The sequence below is a fragment of the Pelobates fuscus genome, chromosome 1 (genome assembly GCF_036172605.1).
Source record: "Pelobates fuscus isolate aPelFus1 chromosome 1, aPelFus1.pri, whole genome shotgun sequence".
Classification (NCBI taxonomy): domain Eukaryota; kingdom Metazoa; phylum Chordata; class Amphibia; order Anura; family Pelobatidae; genus Pelobates; species Pelobates fuscus.
This window is the reverse complement of record NC_086317.1, coordinates 251,229,326-251,249,399: the sequence shown is the minus strand read 5'-3', so window position 1 is coordinate 251,249,399 and position 20,074 is coordinate 251,229,326. Positions and strand designations below refer to the sequence as shown.

The 20,074-nt window shown below is 44.5% G+C and overlaps 4 non-coding genes across 4 annotated transcripts; 3 read left to right on the top strand and 1 right to left on the bottom strand.

The window, feature by feature from the left end:
* The first annotated feature begins 5,353 nt into the window (after nt 1-5,353).
* TRNAD-GUC (transfer RNA aspartic acid (anticodon GUC)) lies at nt 5,354-5,425 on the top strand. The gene has a single exon. It is a non-coding gene; the product is annotated as a tRNA-Asp (tRNA).
* A 2,003-nt stretch (nt 5,426-7,428) lies between these two features.
* On the top strand, nt 7,429-7,500 carry TRNAD-GUC (transfer RNA aspartic acid (anticodon GUC)). Its single transcript has one exon. It is a non-coding gene; the product is annotated as a tRNA-Asp (tRNA).
* A 694-nt stretch (nt 7,501-8,194) lies between these two features.
* Nucleotides 8,195-8,266, top strand: TRNAD-GUC (transfer RNA aspartic acid (anticodon GUC)). The gene has a single exon. It is a non-coding gene; the product is annotated as a tRNA-Asp (tRNA).
* A 623-nt stretch (nt 8,267-8,889) lies between these two features.
* TRNAS-AGA (transfer RNA serine (anticodon AGA)) lies at nt 8,890-8,971 on the bottom strand. The gene has a single exon. It is a non-coding gene; the product is annotated as a tRNA-Ser (tRNA).
* Nucleotides 8,972-20,074: the final 11,103 nt, after the last annotated feature.

Sequence of the window (20,074 nt, the reverse complement as noted above, 5' to 3'; positions counted from 1 at the left end):
TATCTACTATTGTCATAATGCCAGATACTTGCATGTTTGTTTTATATAAAAAAAAAAAAGTGCTGTTTCATCTGCCACAATTTAATTTGTTATAATGCTATGAAAAGCCTGCAGCTGCTATCGTGGCCCTGCACGCCTGTTGTTATTTCATGCACAATGAAAATAAAGAATTAAAAAAAATATATATATATAAAGTCGGAAAAAAAAAAAAAAAAAAAAAAAAAAACAATTTCTAATTAGTGGGATAATAGCTGCTTGATCCAAGGAGACATCTGACTGCTATTTTGGGGTCAAGAAGGAATTTTTTCCTAGTTTGTTGCAAAATTGGAAGCGCTTCAGACTGGGTTTTTTGCCTTCTTTTGGATCAACAGCAAAAGCATATGTGAGGAAGGCTGAACTTGATGGACGCAAGTCTCTTTTCAGCTATGTAACTATGTAACTAGTCTAAACGCATGACCTCGTGTCCTATGTAAAGTCCGGTTTGTGAATAGATTTCCACACAATGGTTTGTATTGGCCTCGAATATATTTGTATAGTGTTATCATATCCCCTCTCAGGCGACGTTTTTCTAAACTAAATAGGTTTAAATTTGTTAACCTTTCTTCATAGCTGATATGTTCCATTCCTTTTATTAATTTTGTAGCCCGCCTCTGCACTTTTTCTAGTGCCATAATATCCTTCTTTAGAACAGGTGCCCAAAATTGCACAGCATATTCAATGTGTGGTCTTACCAGTGATTTATAAAGAGGCAAAATGATATTCTCGTCCCGAGAATGAATGCCCTTTTTTATGCATGACAATAGCCTACTGGCCTTGGCCACTGCTGATTGACATTGCACATTGTTGCATAGTTTGTTGTCTATAACAATTCCCAAGTCCTTTTCGTGTGTTGTTATCCCTAATTCGCTTCCATTAAGGGTATACGTTGCTTGTGTATTCTTTACGCCGAAGTGCATAACTTTGCATTTTCAACATTAAATTTCATCTGCCATTTGAGTGCCCAGTCCTCCAGTCTATCTAAATCCCTCTGCAGCAAAGTAATATCTTGCTCACATTGTATTATTTTACAAAGTTTTGTGTCATCTGCAAACACTGAAACATGACATTCAATGCTGTCTTCAAAATCATTTATAAACATGTTAAATAGAAGGGGTCCCAGAACAGACCCCTGAGGGACACCACTTGCCACCTCTGTCCAGCTTGAACATTTACCATTAACGACAACTCTTTGTACTCTGTTTTTAAGCCAATGTTCTACCCAAGAACAAGCATTTTCATCTAGACCGATTTCCTTGAGTTTGAACACTAATCTTCTGTGTGGAACTGTATCAAATGCCTTGGCAAAGTCCAAATAGATCACATCCACTGCAACACCCTGATCTATACTTCTACTTACTTCTTCGTAGAATGCAATCAAGTTAGTTTGACACGACCTGTGTTTCATAAAACCGTGCTGATTTTTGCTGATAACCATGTTCTTCTCAAGGAATTCTTGAATAAAATCAATAACATTGGCTTCCTGTATCCTATAGAAGTCAATTCAAACCCATACATATAAAGCACTGAACAATTCTAGCCCCTCTTATATCTCTTCACAGATCCATAGGTATGCCCCTCCACGTTCCCTCCATTCTGCCTGTGATCATCTCCTGACCGCTGCTCGCATCCGTACAGCCAACTCGCGCTTGTAGGACTTCTAGCGGGTGGCTTCCTTCCTATGGAATAGCCTGCCTACCCCCATCAGACTCTCCCGTAGTCTTCAATCGTTTAAGAAGTGCCTTAAAACCCATCTCTTTAGGAAAGCTTAAGGCCTCCCAGAGTAACCTCTACCTCACACACCTGTCTCTTGCTCTCTCCTATAGGGCAGCACTTTACTCTCTCTTCCAGCCCTGCTTCACTCCCACATATATAGTTGCAAATAATTAGATTTTAGTAAATAAGGTAAATGAAACCAAGAGGGCTGCACTCACCGGAACATGCATAGATTACAGGGTGCTGCTCGGGCCAATTTATACAACATACAAAATCCAGCATACTCGCTCATTCACTGAACAGCATCTCATAAGAGCGGGATTAGGTTGCCATAATATTGTAAAGCACTACGGAATCTGTTGGCGCTATATAAATGGCAATAATAATAATAATAATAGAGTAGGACCAGCCGAGAATGGGGTACATTGACCTTGTGGCAGACTTATGCAACATATGATTACATACTGTAGCTAAACCCCCATTATTTGTTGCTTAGGTAAGGTAAAACTATTACAATCTGTGAGACTTGAAATTGCTGTTTCGTGAATGAGTGAGTGCGCTGGATTTTGTATGTTGTATAAATTGGCCCCAGCAGCATGGGTAAAATGGGAAAGCCATTTTTAGCATTTCAGCCGTACGTTATATATACAACTGAAAGGGTTAATATATGATGCTATATTGACAAATAAACCTTCATTTTTGCTGAGCTAATATTTTATACTTTTTGTTTTTCTCAAATCTGACTGAACTGTACATTCTATCTAACAGCACTTTTTGTTTCTAACAATTTGATCATATTCCAAATATTGTAACTCCTATTTTTGTGTGTACGTTTTCAAGGTTAAGAAGCTTGTTTTCAAATTCTCTTGCAAGGATAAGTTTCAAGCTTATAAAAACAGTATGCTTAAACATAATAAACTTAAATTGTAATTCAGTACACTTGTGTCCATCTAAGTCAGGGGTTCCCAATTATTTTTCGTGTGGAACCCTTTTGACATAATGCACTAACAAGGTGGAACCCCAAATAAATTTTGGTGCCGTAGCGCAGATAGTAAACAGGTAGTAGTAATTAGGAGCAGGTGTGCTTTTGTGTACAGTTGGTGTTTGTATATAATGTTAACGTTTTGATACAGGGGTGTGTTTGTATGTAATGTTTGCATTTGCGTGCAAGGGTGTGTTTGTACATAATGTTTGCATTTGCGTGCAGGGGTGTGCTTGGATGTAGTGTTTGCTTTTAATGCGGATGTACATTTGTGTGTAGTATTAGTGTTTGAGTGAAGGGTGTGTTTGAGTGTATGTAATGTTTGTGTTTGCAGGAGTGTGTTTGCATGTTGTGTTGGTGTTTGATTGCTAGGACGTATGCACATATATGTGTTTGATTGCTGGGATGTATGGACATATGATTGCCATACGTATGCCACGTACGTACATACATACACAAACGAATTAACACACATACACACATTCATAGACACAAAGATACACACCTTGACACATGCACAGACCTTGACACACAGATACACATTGGCACATACACACACGTACACACATACTGACATACAAGTGTATTTGACAAGTACACATACACTCTCACTGGCAAGCACACATACACACACACTCCCTGACAAACACACATACACTCTCAGTGACAAACACACACACTCACTGACAAACACTCATACAAACTCCTTAACACACACAATTTTTGTAAAAAAAATTTTTAAAATTTCACTCCACCCAGCCTCCCTACCTTTGGGAGTTCTGGCATGGGGTCTCTATTCCCCTGGGGTCCAATACAGTGCGGGCGGCGAGGGAGCAGTGACCTTCCTGCTCAGTTTCCTCACGTGCCTCCTAGTGATGCAGGGACTGGAGTGATGTCATATTCTGGCTCCGGCATCACTGCGGTGCGCTTGAGGGAGCTGAGCAGGGAAGAGTGCTCCCTCAACGCCTGTCTCAATTATCAGCGGCGGCCATTTTGTTTCCCGAAATTGCGGCGGAACCCCATTTGTGATCTCACGGAACCCAGGGTTCCGTGGAACACCAATTCGGAAACTCTGGTCTAAGTTATTGCTTCTCGAATGCTCGAGCGTTTGGCAATCGTGTGTCAGGTTTTGGCTGCAGCAAGGAAATATTTTCCTGGCTCGAGAATAGATACTTTTAATTGGTTCATAAAATATCATTAATTTGATATTTTTGTTTCTTTCTCAGTTTAATTCTATGATGACTTCAATGAGTCTATCAGTTCTAATTGTTATGGTTTTATCAAAGTTTTCTATCTCAATTGTTTGCCCAATTTCAGATTTACTATTTAGGACGAAATGGTCCTGTTATGACCCATTTTTATAGAATATGTTTTTCTGTATTAGTTGCAAAGAAAGAGAACTATGGAATGTTCACGGCACCTTTTATAACCTGTATTTGGATCTGATTGGTTGTTAGTTGTGATTTCATGTTAGGTTTAACTTTTCTCATTTTTTTTGTTTGATTTTAGTTTGATGCTGTTTTAAGTAAAAAAAAAAAAAGAGCTTAATGCATACCTCAGCGTGTGTTTTTCATAATATTGCACATTGTAATGACACCACAGAAAAAAAGCCTTCATTCTGATTTGTATTCAAGGACTCTGCAGTTCATGAGGCTTCCAGGCTATGAATGGAATGAATCATGCTTATTTTCCTTGAAATGCCTGATTGCACTGACCTCCCATCCCTAGTCCTAGGTTTTCTGTTGTTGGTTTTTCCCCACCTAGATAGGAACCTACTCAGTCAATCCTTTTGGAACTCATTTTTCTTTGCAGTACTTGTATCTTTCATGTCTGACCTCTGGTAAAGTGGCAAACCAGGCTGAGTCAGACTTTTCACATATTGGTGCCTTGTCCCAGATGGCTGCTGGGCACACTGAGCCATCTCTGCAATGCAATCATGTGCTGCAGACTATCTCTTGTCTGCTGGTTGCTTGACAACTGAAGATATTTCTGGATACTACTGCTTGCTGTCCAGTTAATTTGTTTTACATCTTATAGCTCAGTGTTTATTATATTATTTATTCGAAGTGTACTCCTCCAATCGCCTCCTACCAGTAGTGCTGTTAGTCGTGTTCACTTTTATTGTGCTCTGGAGACAGTTGTGACTGAAGCTAACAAACCACTTGAGAAAGTTCACCATGTGTAGGAAACACAAAGATTGTAGGTTCACTTTAAATGGATTTAAAATTGCAGTAAAGTAAGAGAAACAACATAACACAACAACAAACTAAAAATGCACACTGTCCTGGGCCAGCGGATGTTCCAGGAACTTGTGAATTCTTGATTGAGAATAATAGTAATTAAACATAGCACTCCCATTTGTTGTTGTTGGGGGTTTTCTTTTTGTAATTGGTGTTTTTTTTTTTTTTTTAATCATGTACACCAGCAATTCGTATAATCAGTGGACTTTCATTGCCCTGTTCACCTGAGCCAAGTAATCTAAATGGGCTACATTTGTGGTTCTGAATAATAATAATAATAAAAAAAAAAAGAATAAACCCAACAAACTAATAACAATATAATAAATAACTAGCAATGTTTGAATAAAACAAAAGATTCTCCTGTTCTTAACATAGCCAATCCTCGTTAGTATAGTGGTAAGTATCCCCGCCTGTCACGCGGGAGACCGGGGTTCGATTCCCCGACGGGGAGGCTGTGTTTTTTTTTTTTTTTTTTAATTAAAATTCCCAATCCAACCTGAACTCAAAAAGACAACTTTACATACACCTATGTACGTCTAAGTTATTGCTTCCCGATTGCTCAAGGGTTTGGCAATCGTGTTTCAGGTTTTGGCAGCAGCAAGGAAATATTTCCCCGGGTCGAGAATAGATACTTTTAATTGGTTCATAAAATATCATGAATTTGATATTTTGTTTCTTTCTCAGTTTAATTCTACGATGACTTCAAAGAGTCTATCAGTTCTAATGGTTATGGTTTTATCAAAGTTTTCTATCTCAATTGTTTGACCAATTTCAGATTTACTATAATTGTCCTGTTATGACCCATTTTCATAGTATATGGATTTTGTTTTTTTGTATCAGTTGCAAAGAAAGAGAACTATGGAATGTTCATGGCACCTTTTATAACCTGTATTTGGATCTGATTGGTTATTAGTTTTTGTTACAAGTTCCCTCTGTCTGCCGTATTGTTCGAGTTGTTACAATATGACTGTTCCTGCCATGTAACTAAACCACAAAGTAACTCATTATATCTTTTAGTATGTTGAACTTCCGTACGAACTATAAGACTCCCAAGAACAGTCATGTGTGGCCCATTAAGACTTGATAACCTCTTTCACCCCTAAACCACCGAACAAAATGCCGAACAACCGGCCACCCTGCATGTGGAGTGTGCCACTTAGCCTCCCAGAAGCTGCGGTTTGCGGTTAACTGAAGCTTAATTGAAGAACGGCTGGGTGGTTGTCGTTCTTATAAACGAACACGTGGCAGCGGCCATCTTGACTTGCCGAACACCCCAGCAGTGTTTGTCGTCAACCGCGTGGAACTGTTTTCGGTCACTGTTTTACACGAACACCGCTGGGACCTCCAGACCTTCATCCGTTCGGCTATAAACATACGGACACAGCGTCGTTCGGTACTTTCATACTCACAAACTAGACCGACCCTGAGGACTAAAAATTATGGAACTAATCCTGGGCTGAATTATGCTAAATGGTCGTTGAGAAAACTTTAACCCCATGGCGATCCAACTGTATTCGTGAGATCTGAGCGCTTTTTGGATATATTGAGCGCTCAGATCCAAGTTATCCGGGGATATGTTGAACATTGGGGTTGAATTATGTATAATATGAGTTATGTATTTTTATGTGTTTTTTGTTACAGTTTGAACTTAAATATATTTTCTGTACCTGGAGATAATTAAATTACTACGGCCACTTAAACCAATTATCTCCTGGATGGAGGGGAGAGTTTAGAAAAATGCACTTTGTTATGATTGGTTCATGTTACTTGTGTTTCAGTGCCCCACCAGGTACAGTGGGTGTTCCCTGGCCTGGAAAAAAATGTATAAAGCTGATGTATGTACCCATTAAAATCAGTCTTCTTACCCTCAACTCGCAGCCTTGACTCATGTTGTAGGGTAATGCTAATGGCCATGCACCATGGCAGAACCCCCAGTTACCTCAGGAGATGAAACAACGAGGATTGTAACAGAGAGACTGGCATTATTTGGGCCAAATCCATCTGAGGAGAGAATAGCCCAGATATTGGCTGACGTAACTGCAGAGACCCAGGCAAAAATGGAGTACGAGATCCGCCGGATAAACGATGCCCCAGAGCCAGCTGTAACGATTTCGGCCAACATCAGGAAGAAAAAGGTTCCCTTCGCAGCCTTCAAGCAGTTCCAGGAGGCCGAAGGGGGAATCAACGAATATCTGGAGGGTTTCGAGCGACAGTGTGCCCTTCACCAGATACCCACGGACGAATGGGTCATCAACTGTTCCACCAACTGTGCCATCAACTGTTTCATCAACTATTCTATCAACTGTGCCATCAACTGTTTCATCAACTATTCTATCAACTGTTCCATCAACTGTTCCATCAATCAACTGTTCCATCAATCAACTGTTCCATCAATCAACTGTTCCATCAACTGTTCTATCAACTGTTCGATCAACTGTTCATTTACATAGCAATTCCTCGTTAGTATAGTGGTAAGTATCCCCGCCTGTCACGCGGGAGACCGGGGTTCGATTCCCCGACGGGGAGGCTGAGTTTTTTTAACTTTTCTTTTAAATTTCAGAAATTTATTTTTTAATGCAAGCTGAAGGTACACATTTTCGTATACGTTTTATTAAAACTACGTCTAATATAGTTTATCTAAGCTTTTCTCGTTTATATAATGCTTGCATTTATATGCTGCTACATGGTTACTTACAAAGAACAGATATTCCTATAGATACACTCTAGCCCACATGTTTAAAAAACACTCATACAGAATCACTTGTCTTCCATGCAGTTGTATTTTTACGCAGATACAAAGTCCAATAAAGATAATAAGGGTTTATCTTACTCTATAAATTCCTAATTCCTGGAGTGGAACTGCTTCTGGGGTTATTAGCATCTTCTCAGATGTCGGACAGGTAGCCTAAAATACCCATAATAAAGTGTTAGCTATTTCCCCTACGAGGCCGTTGTATGAATACCTACTTTATAAGTTTCTCATTCCTGGAGCTGGTTCTGTAACTTTTTTTTATTCTGTTGTGGAATCAATTTTTAATTCCCAAGCGCTTCTTCTTTTTCTTGTGACTTAATTTGGATGAAATAATATCCGAATAATATTGTTTTTGTTCTGGAATAAAAATAAATCCTCCGACATCTTCCGACATCCTCCGACATCCTCCGACATCCTCCGACATCCTCCGACATCCTCCGACATCCTCCGACATCCTCCTATATCCAATCCTCGTTAGTATAGTGGTAAGTATCCCCGCCTGTCACGCGGGAGACCGGGGTTCGATTCCCCGACGGGGAGGATGATTTTATTATTTTTTTTATTGAATATCATAAAACACGTTTAGATAACGAATACTATAGAAAAACCTCATGTTTATGTTATGTTATGTGTACATATTGTTCACAATGTAAATAATAATTAGTTTATCTTGTAACCAGTTCTCTGTAATTTTTAGATTATCTTATTTTTTGGAAGGTAAATGAACGATAATGAAAAAAGTTACTGTCTGACCTTCCATGAAAAGGCTACTTTTTTATATGATATTTTAAAATGTATTTTATATTTTTACTTTTCTTTGAAATTTTAGAAATTCGTGTTTTAACATGTCTTTGTTAACACTGGTGCTACTATTATAATTTATCTAATAATAAACAGTTATCTTTTATATTATGCTTGCATTTACATTGATCCAGCTACAGGGTTTTAAACACTGATAGATGTCCTAGATACGCTCGAGCCCACAAATCTAAAAACACTCATATAAAGTCCAATGATGATAATACCGTCCTTTGCTGGAAGAAGCGACAATGACCGTCAATCAAAAAAATCTATACATTTGTTTCAATTAGCAACAGTAAAAGAATGTGTTTTTTTTTCTTTTTTGACAAATATATATATAAACTTTTAGAAAGAAAATACACCGTAGTCGGCAGGATTCGAACCTGCGCGGGGAGACCCCAATGGATTTCTAGTCCATCGCCTTAACCACTCGGCCACGACTACTTTTGTCAAAGAGTTTTGAAACGTAGGTGGCTATCGAAATTATGTTGTGTTTCCGCAGTTATTGACAACTACCTTGGAATTGAAGATGGATGGAAATAAAACATACGGAATGTAGATTCCCATGGAAAAAGCCGCATCACCGTACGGAATGTGCACTGAACAAGGAATTTACCCCCACAAAGATCCAACGGACCTATCTAGCAAGAGTAGTAACCGACACAAGTGATTTGTCATAAGTGCGGTGATTATGGCTTACAATTTATGAAAACCAAATCCACAATCTCAGTAAATTACCGTATTTTTCGCTCCATAAGACGCACCTCACCATAAGACGCACCTAGTTTTTAGAGGAAGAAACCCAGAAAAAAAAATATTCTGAACAAACTGTCCCATAGTGGGACAGTTTGTACAGAATATTTTTTTTCTCCCCTGTCCCATAGTGTCCCCCCCTCCCATAGTCTTCTCCTCTCTCCCATAGTCTTCACCCACCCCCTCCCCATAGACTTCATCCACCCCCCCTCCCCATAGACTTCATCTCCCCCCTCCCCATAGACTTCATCTCCCCCCCTCCCCATAGACTTCATATCCCCCCCTCCCCATAGACTTCATCTCCCCCCTCCCAATAGACTTCATCTCCCCCCCATAGACTTCATCTCCCCCCTCCCCATAGACTTCATCAACCCCCCTCCCCATAGACTTCATCTCCCCCCCCCCTCCCCATAGACTTCATCTCCCCCCCCTCCCCATAGACTTCATCTCCCCCCTCCCCATAGACTTCATCTTCCCCCCCGCCCCATAGACTTCATCTCCCCCCCCTCCCCATAGACTTCATCTCCCCCCTCCCCATAGACTTCACCCCCCCCCTCCCCATAGACTTCATCCCCCTCCCCATATTCTTCTCTCCCATACTGTCCCCCTCCCCTTGTCCCATAATTACTTACCTGTCTTGTAGCGTTGGCCGGCAGCACAGGGCGCACCGCGGTAGTGGAACTTGAATTTCATGTTCCGGTTTCCGGCGGGACTGAAAGGAAGTGCGCACTCAGCTTGTGCACACTTCCTTTCAGTCCCGCCGGAAACCGGAACATGAAATTCAAGTTCCACTACCGCGGTGCGCCCTGTGCTGCCGGCCAACGCTGCAAGACAGGTAAGTAAAGCTTCATATTCGCTCCATAAGACGCACAGACATTTCCCCTCACTTTTGTCTTATGGAGCGAAAAATACGGTAGAATATTGTGAAAAGGTGCAATATTCTAGGCCAGGGGTAGGCAACCTTTTGGTAGTGGTGTGCCGAAGTAAAACTTTGACGTCCCTTGGTGTGCCGGCAATATAGTCAGAGGAATGCATGGTGAAGAAAGTTAAATGTTTTATTAACGATAACAACAAATAAAGAAGGTCAGTTTTAAGACAACAACTAATCGGATTGATTAATCCTTTTCTTTTTAATTGTTACAAAATGACTCTGGTAACTGTCTCTTTAAGTGACAAATTGCCCTGCTTCCCTGTATTATGGAGAAGCCTTATCATCAGCCTCCTTCCTCATGACTATAGCCCTGGTGTGTATTGGGGCTTATGGACTTTTATGGGACTTGTGCTGGCCCTTTAAGCACATTTTTGGGACATAGGGAAAATTGGGACAATGCCCCTTTAAGACGGTGTCCCCAGACTTGTTTGTGACACTTCCCCTTTAAGCCTGTGTTCCCAGTTTCTCCAGACTTGGTTAAAATCCTTTGTTCATTGCTATTTTCCACTTGGTTCAGTAAATGGTGCTTACACAGGCGGACCACCCAGAAGTGGAAGTGTGCAGGCAATTTACCTCCCAGGCTGGGAGCCTGCTGAAGGGAAATTGCCGACCGCTGGGTGGTCGCAGTTCGTGCAAACCAACACGTGGCGGCGGCCATCTTTGTTCATTCGAACAAAGTCAGCGGTATGTGTAGCCAAATTCATGGAACTGAAATCGGCTACACATTTAGACGAACACCCCTGACCCCTACCTTCTCCTACACTAAGTTTGAAGCCGCAGAGACGAAGTCTCGTTCGGCAGTTTGAACTCACTGCTATACTAAGCTAAATGCACGAACGTCCTCGTTCGTGCATTTGAATGGGACGCACAGCCCAAATCTATGGAACTGTTTTGGGCAGGAAAATGTGCTTGCTGTCGGTCACAAAGGGCTTCCGTCTAACTTTTTATCCACTAGAGGGATTTGTATGATTTTTGGTTATGTTTATATTTAAAGTATGCTGATTTAAAGTATGCTTTTTATGAAGATTTGACGTATATTTTTAAAGTTACAGTGAATGTATAAAAAGTGTATTTTTCCTGCCTGTGATAATTACTTTAACCCACTGTAACTTACAGTAGTGATGGTGCGCAACAACAAAAATCGTATTCACTATGGACCTCTTATAGAGAGTGAAAGTAACCCTGTGTACATGAAATGAGGTGTTTACAGAGTGGAAATATTATAAATAATTGAAAAACAAACAGTGGTTGTGGTGAAACAAAACACAATCTGTAGGTATACTTGCAAACATGGAAATCACTCTGACACCTATTAAGGAGACAACAACAGAAAGAGAGCTCCTAGTGCAGCATAGTAATTTACTTATAAATATATAGAATAAAGCAAAAAGAGGTGCATAGTAATTTACTTATAAATATATAGAATAAAGCAAAAAGAGGTGGCATAGTAATTTACTTATAAATACATAGACTAAAGCAAAAAGAGGTTCCTCTCTGCTTTCCCTTAGTGAAGATCGGTCGGCAGCCTCCCATGCCGCTCAAATGCACCCAGCGTGCCGCGAGTGGTTGCCGACCCCTGTTCTAGGCTCACAGTGTCCCACTCTAATCAGCTAAGTAAGCCATAACATCTGCAAAGGGTTTCCGAGCCTTTAAATGGTCTCTCAGTCTGGTTCAGTAGGAATCACAATCATGGGGAAGACTACTGACCTGACAGTTGTGCAGAAAACCATCACTGACACACTCCATAAGGAGGGTCAAAAGGTAATTGCGAAGGAAGTTGGATGTTCCCAAAGTGCTGTATCAAAGCACATTAATAAAAAGTTATGTGGAAGGTAAAAGCGTGGAAGAAAAAGTTGCACAAGCAGCAGGGATGATCGCAGCCTGGAGAGGATTGGCAGGAAAAGGCCATTCAAAAGTGTTGGGGACTTTCACAAGGAGGGGACTGAAGCTGGAGTCAGTGCATCAAGAGCCACCACACACAGACGGATCCTGGACATGGGCTTCATGTCGTATTCCTCTTGTCAAGCTGCTCCTGAACAGCAAACAACGTCAGATGCGTCTTACCTGGGCTAAAGAAAAACAGACCTGGTCTGTTGCTTAGTGGTCCAAAGTCCTCTTTTCTGATGAGAGCAACTTTTGCATCTCATTTGGAAACCAAGGACCCAGAGTCTGGAGGAAGAATGGAGAGGCACACACTGCAAGATGCTTGAAGTCCAGTGTGAAGTTTCCACAGTGTGTGTTGATTTGGGGAGCTATGTCATCTGCTGGTGTTCGTCCACTGTGCTCCATTAAGTCCAGTATCAACGCCGCCTTCTTCCAGGAGATTTTGGAGCACTTCATGCTTCCTTCTGCAGACGAGCTTTATGGGGATGTTGACTTCATTTTCCAGCCGGACTTGGCACCTGCCCACACTGCCAAAAGCACCAAAGCCTGGTTCAATGACCGTGGGATTACTGTGCTTGATTGGCAAGCAAACTCGCCTGACCTGAACACCATAGAGAATCTATGGAGCATTGCCAAGAGAAAGATGAGAGACAAGAGACCGAACAATGCAGAAGAGCTGAAGGCTGCTATTGAAGCATCCTGGTGTTCCATACAGGGCTGCCATCAGAAATTTTAGGGCCCCTGACACAGCTCAAGATCTGGGCCCCCGGGGCCAGCCCCGAGTCCGCCCACAAGGATGAAGTGTGTGTGTGTGTGTGTATAGTGGATGCGGTATCGGTATGTATGTCATGGATGCAGTATGTATAGTGGATGTAGAATGTGGATAGTGGAGGCGGTATGTGTGTCATGGATGCAGTGTGTATAGTGGATGCAGTATGTGTGTCATGGATGCAGTGTGTATAGTGGATGCAGATTGTACGTTTTGTGTAATGTATGTAATGTTTGTATGCATGCATTAGATGCAGAGTGTGTGTGTAGTGAATGTAGGTGTGTGTATAGTGCATGCAGAGTGTGTGTTTTTGTAGTGGATGTAGTGTGTATAGTGAATGTAGTGAATGTAGTGTGTTTGTAGTGAGTGAAACGTGTGTATAGTGAATGTAGTGTGTGTGTGTGTGTGTAGTGCAAAGTGTGTTTAGTGAATGTAGTGTGTGTGTGTAGTACAAAGTGTGTTTAGTGAATGTAGTGCGTGTGTAGTGCAGAGTGTGTTTAGTGAATGTAGTGTTTGTAGTGAGTGCAGAGAGTGTATAGTGAATGTAGTGCAGAGTGTGTTTAGTGAATGTAGTGTGTGTGTAGTGCAAAATGTGTATAGTGAATGTAGTGTGTGTGTGTGTGTGTGTGTAGAGCACAATGTGTATAGTGAATGTAGTGTGTGTCTGTAGCGCAAAGTGTGTTTAGTGAATGTAGTGTGTGTGTGTGTAGTGCAGAGTGTGTTTAGTAAATGTAGTGTTTGTAGTGAGTGCAGTGTGTTTAGTGAATGTAGTGTGTGTGTAGTGCAGAGTGTGTTTAGTGAATGTAGTGTGTGTAGTGCAGAGTGTGTTTAGTGAATGTAGTGCAGAGTGTGTTAGTGAATGTAGTGTGTGTGTAGTGCAGAGTGTGTTTAGTGAATGTAGTGTGTGTGTAGTGCAGAGTGTGTTTAGTGAATGTAGTGTGTGTGTGTAGTGCAGAGTGTGCTTGTTAAGATTCAGTGTGTGTAAAATAGGGGGGGAAGGGGAGTATTATTTTTTTTATTTATTTGTGTATATTTCAATTTTATTCCCCCCTCCCTGGTTCTTACCGTGCCAGGGAGGAGGGAGATCGCATTTCCTGTTGATCCAGTGGCATGGTGGAGGGAGCCAGCCGCGGTACATTGAAGAGGGGGCCCAGCAGCACACACTGTCTTCCTTTCCAGCTCCTCTCTGACTAAATCTCACGAAACAGGCCTGTGTGCTGTGCGGAGCGTTGCCATAGTAACCCGTGGCAACGCTCTGGCGGCCGCAGGGTGCAAGAAAGTTAGACAGAGAGCAGCTGGAAAGGAGGACAGAGTGTGCTGCTGGGCCCCCTCTTCATCGTACAGGTAGCAGGGGGCCCTCTGTGCACATATATATAGCGAAAATCGCTCTCTCTCTCTCTCTCTCTATATATATATATATATATATATATATATATATATGTGCTTCTCTATGACAAGCGTTCAGCGTCGACATGAAGAGCATGGAGATGTTGAATGTCAGTGCTGCACATTTTGCAACACTGACACAGGAAGCGCCTAGGTGTTCCTAGGCAGCAATGTAAACACTGCATTTTCTCTGAAAAGGCAGTCTTTGCAGCAAAAACCCTGCAGTGGTAGACTATACTCACCAGAACAACTACATTAAGCTGTATAATATAAATTAAGCTGTAGTTGTTCTGGTAACTATATAGTGTCCCTTTATGTTTGTGTGTGCAAAGGGGAAGGGACTGCAGAGGGTGCCGAAAGGAAGGGGCTGTAAAGGGTGTGAGTGGAAGGGGCTGCAGAGGGTACAGGGGGGAATAGAGGCTGTAGTGGGTGCAGAGGAAGGACAGGATGTAGTGGGTGCAAAGGGTAATAGGAGCTGCAGTGGGAGCAGTTGGGTAGGGGATTCAGTGGGAGCAGGGAGGTAGGGGCTGCAGGAGGTAGGGGCTGCAGTGGGAGCAGGGGTAGGTGCTACAGATGGAGCAGGGAGGTAGGGGCTGAATTAGGTAGGGGTTGCAGAGGGAGCAGGGAGGTAGAAGCTGTAGGGGGTATGGGCTAGGGGCTGCAGAGGGAGCAGGGGGTAGGGGCTGCAGAGGGAGCAGGGGCTGCAGAGGGAGCAGGGGCTGTAGGGGGTATGGGCTGCAGTGGTCGCAGGGGGTAGGGGCTGCAGAGGGAGCAGGGGCTGCAGAGGGAGCAGAGAGGTAGGGGCTGTAGGGGTTATGGGCTGCAGTGGTCGCAAGGGTTAGGAGCTGCAGAGGGAGGTGGGAGGTAGGGGCTGTAGGGGGTATGGGCTGCAGTGGGTAGGAGCTGCAAGGGGTATGGACTGCAGTGGGATCAGGGTCGTAGGGGATGCAGTGGGAGCAGGGGGGTGGGGATGCAGTGGGAGCAGGGGGGAGGGGGCTGCAGAGGGAGCAGGGGGGTTTGGGCTGCAGAGGGAGGAGGGGATACAGTGGGAGCGGGGGGTAGGGGCTGCAGAGGGAGCAGAGGGGTAGGGGCTGCAGAGGGAGCAGGGGATGCAGTGGGAGCAGGGGGGTAGGGGATGCAGTGGGGGTAGGGGCTGCAGAGGGGCTAGAGGCTGCAAAGGGAGCAGGGGGTAGGGACTGCAGAGGGAGCAGGGGATGCAGTGGGGTAGGGGCTGCAGTGGGAGCAGGGGGGTAGTGGCTGCAGAGGGAGCAGGGGGTAGGGGCTGCAGAGAGAGCAGGGGATGCAGTGGGAGCAGGGGGGTAGGGGATGCAGGGGGGGTAAGGATGCAGTGGGAGCAGGGGGGGTAGGGGATGCAGTGGGAGCAGGGGGTTAGGGGCTGCAGAGGGAGCATGGGGGTAGGGGCTGCAGAGAGAGCAGGGGATGCAGTGGGAGCAGGTGATGCAGTGGGAGCAGGGGGTAAGGATGCAGTGGGAGCAGGGGGGGTAGGGGATGCAGTGGGAGCACGGGGGGGTAGGGGATGCAGTGGGAGCAGGGGGTAGGGGGATGCAGTGGGAGCAGGGGGGTAGGGGGATGCAGTGGGAGCAGGGGGGTAGGGGGATGCAGTGGGAGCAGGGGGGTAGGGGGATGCAGTGGGAGCAGGGGGTAGGGGATGCAGTGGGAGCAGGGGGGTAGGGGGATGCAGTGGGAGCAGGGGGTAGGGGATGCAGGGGGGTAGGGGATGCAGTGGGAGCAGGGGGGTAGGGGATGCAGTGGGAGCAAGAGGATGCAGTGGGAGCAAGGGGGGGTAGGGGATGCAGTGGGAGCAAGGGGGGGGTGATGCAGTGGGAGCAAGGGGGGGTAGGGGGTGCAGTGGGAGCAGGGGGGGTAGGGGGTGCAGTGGGAGCAAGGGGGGAGTAGGGGATGCAGTGGAAGCAGGGGGGTAGGGGATGCAGTGGGAGCAAGGGGGGGTAGTGGCTCCCAAAACCCTCCCAAACCTTACCTCTCTGGTGGTCCTCTTGTAAGTCTGCTCAGGGCAGCTCCGCATAGCTCACTGTGACTGGTGATGTCACTTCCTGCAAAACAAGCCTCACGGAGCTGCCCTGAGCAGTTACAGGCAGCTCAGTGAGGCTGTGTTTGGAGACAGGCATACTGAGGGGCAGCCTAGTGGGGTCTTTGGGAGGCCCCTTAGCTGCCCCTCAGTATGCCCTGCACGGAGGGAGAACATTTTTAGCAGCAGGGGCCCGCGGACGGCTGTGCGGGCCCCTTGCTGAGTGCAGGCTGGCTGGGGAGATTGTTTAACTCCCCAGCTCAGCCATTACTTACTGTAGCAGTATGTGGGGCTCGGGGCCCCCCAGGACCGCCGGGCCCATGACAACTGTTATGGTTGTCATGCCCTGATGGCGGCCCTGGTTCCATAACACCTCAGCAGTGCCACAGGCTGATAGCTTCCATGCCACAACGCATTGAGGCAGTAATTGTTGCAAAAGGGTCCCAAACCAAGTATTGAGTCCATATGCATGCTTATACTTTTCAGAGGTCCGATATTGTTCTTTATACACTTCTTGTTTTATTGATTGCATGTAATTTTCTAATTAACTGAGATTATGGATTTGGGGTTTTCATGAGCTGTAAACCATAATCATCGCACTTGTGACAAATCACGGCTTGAACTATCTTGCTTTGCATGTAATGAGTCTATCTCATATATTAGTTTCCCCTGTGTGTGGCTCCCATTAAACAAATTTGTTTTACCTAAGTCTAGGCTCATGTTTGAGGGATTGGAGAGCTCTAATCATTAGACATGTGCAATTCGTTTCGGTCTGAATTGAAATTCAGACGAATTTCGTCAATCCGGACATTCGGATTGTAAAGTAATTTATATAATTACGTGCAGTTATGGGAAACAATATATAGGAATAACTTTCCAACAATTCAGAAGAAGGATATTTTAGCACATCCATTCAATCATTAATGTGAATACCCTCTCGACTCAGTAAACTACTTACGGTCAGCATCCTAAAGATTTAGAGTCTTTTATCTCTCCCTGACGACACTTTGACGTTTGATTGGCTTATTTATATTCATACTATACTCTAGTGAAACCGTCATTATACTGAGCCAGTATTACCAGATATCAATCAAGATAGGAGCTGCCTTCATTCTAGGTGCTTAACTTTATTTACATGATAGGTGCCCTTGAAGGCATAAAGTAATCACCAGTGTACAGACAGATAGAGACATTCATCGCACTGAACCTTAGGCACTCATTACAACCAGGGCTGGATTAACATAGGGGCTGATGGAGCTGCAGCTCCAAGCCCAGGCCCATGGAATAGGCCCATTTAAAAAAAAAAAAAAAAAAAAAAAAAGTAACTTTTTTTTTTTTGAAACACACTACTCTTAGGTTTGCCATCTGACTGGTATTTTAAGGCACAGCCTGTATTTGAGACTGCCTGGCCCTGATGGTATTGCAGTAATACCGGCAATACAAATGCAAACGTTTTTCTCAGTATAAACAGAGATTACTCTGCAATACCAGCACCGGCCAGTAGGGGTCACTGTGTATGGAGAGAGACAGGGATAGGAAGTTACAGTATATCCCTCCCTGCCTCTCTCTACTCACTGATCCGTGGGGGAGCAGCTACACAGTGATGTAGAATTATTAAAAATCTTTATTGAACTTGTATTGAATTGTTGTACTAACTCCATTTTAACCTCACACTGTGACAAATCCTCCATTTTGTCCTCATTACCTGACTTCTCCATTTTGAGCTACATTACATGACAGAATTTCCCAGCTACACTTAATACAATGAACAGAGACTGTATTTTCTATAAAGACATGACTAACTCAGGAATTGCTGAATTTCCCTATAACTTGCAACATAGTATTATCTGAAGGCCATGAGAACACTGTACTAATGAAATGTTCTATTCATAAGAGAACCTTGCACCTGACCACAAGACCTGACATCACTGACTGTGTAAAATGACGCTCAAGCCCCCCTTTCCACCGAGTAAACCTCATGCTAGGGAAGATGGCGCTTGAGCCCTCTGTCCCCACCCGTGTCCAGAACAATACCACCTATTGGTGGGAAGACACTTAGCTAACCACTTAGTTTTTGAGCCAATTAATTATATTGATAGGTGGACACTAACACAGACACTTAACAATCAATCCAATTAATGATGTTTATTTACTGATATCTTGATAATCAATGATGACGCAAAATGGCTCTTAAAAGGGCCTGTGAGCCCGCTCTTGCTTCACTTGCCAATAAATTTCCTCGAAGTTATTTTAACCTGAACTCCGTGTGTCAGTCTGAATTACTTCAGCGTATATCCGCAATTTAATTTTCTCTAATTTGGACAGGAACAGATAGACATTTAAACATCTTTGTTTATTTCTAAATTACACTATAACAACAGCACAGAGAGTTCAGACAGCAGCTCCCAGCCTGCAGAGACAGACTACAGCTCAGGGAAGTGAGGGATGAGGGGAAAGGCAGCAGGGAGACATGGGGACACTGAGACACTAGGGGACACATGGTGACACTGAGACACTAGGGGACACTGGGAGACGTGGGGACACAGACACATGGAGACACTGAGACACATGGGGATACTGTGAGACATAGGTAGACACATTGGGACACAGAGACACTAGGGACACAGTGTCTCCATGTCTCCCAGTGTCCCCATGCCTCCCAGCCAGTGTCCCTATGGCTCCCAGTGTCCCCATGCCTCCCAGTCAGTGTCCCTAGTGTCCAGGGGTGGACTGAGAACCCTCAGGGCCCCCGGGCAAAATAAATCAAGGGCCCCCTTACAGGCCCCACCCATACTCCGCAGCAAGCGCCACCTATGTCCCGCCTCCATGCACCGCCTCCAGCCACAACCTACACAATCTTTAGACACAAGGAACAAAAGTGCAATAATCCCTTCAAGGCCCCAGTAGAGACTACAATTGAGGGCTAATGGGCCATGGAGGGGGGTCTTTCTAGCAGAGGCTATCTCAGTGTCCTTTAGAGAGTGTGTTAGAAAGAATCCCCTCCAGGCCCTATTAGAGACTACAATGGAGTCTAATAGGCTTGGAAGGGGGTCTTTCTAACAGAGGCCATCTCAGTGTCCCTGCTGGAAACAGTCGCCTCCAGGCCCCAGTAGAGACTACAATTGAGGGCTAATGGGCCATGGAGGGGGGGAGTATTCTAGCAGAGGCTATCTCAGTGTCTTTTTAGAGAGTGTGTTAGAAAGAATTTCCTCCAGGTCCCATTAGAGACTACAATGGAGTCTAATGGGGCCTGGAGGTGGGTCTCTCCAACACTCTGGTTCCTATTCACAATATAGCAACACAACATAGCTCGCTGATACCTAGGCCAAGTTGGCTCCTCTTACCTTAATTACTGTTGCTGGCTGGCAGCCTGTGGGCTTGCTGGAAGGCTGTGGGCTTACTGGCTGCGGCTGGCAGGCTGTGGGCTTGCTGGCAGGCTGTGGGCTTGCTGGCTACTGCCGGCAGGCTGTGGGCTTGCTGGCTGCGGCTAGCAGGCTGTTGGCTTGCTGGCTGGCAGGCTGTGGCTTGCTGGCTACGGTTGGCAGGCTGTGGGCTTGCTGGCTGTAAGCCTAACTGGTGGCCTGTGGGCTGGCTGGCTACTGGCCAGCGGCCAGCCTGTGGGCTGGCTGGCTTGCTGGCTACTGGGGCACTTGGAGATTATTTAAAGAAATAATCCATGCACAATAACCACTACTGCTCTGTGTAGTCGTTATGGTGCCAGGAGGGCCGGGCCCCCCTTTCAGAGTAAGTAGTCAAACCATTTAAGAACAGTTTGAC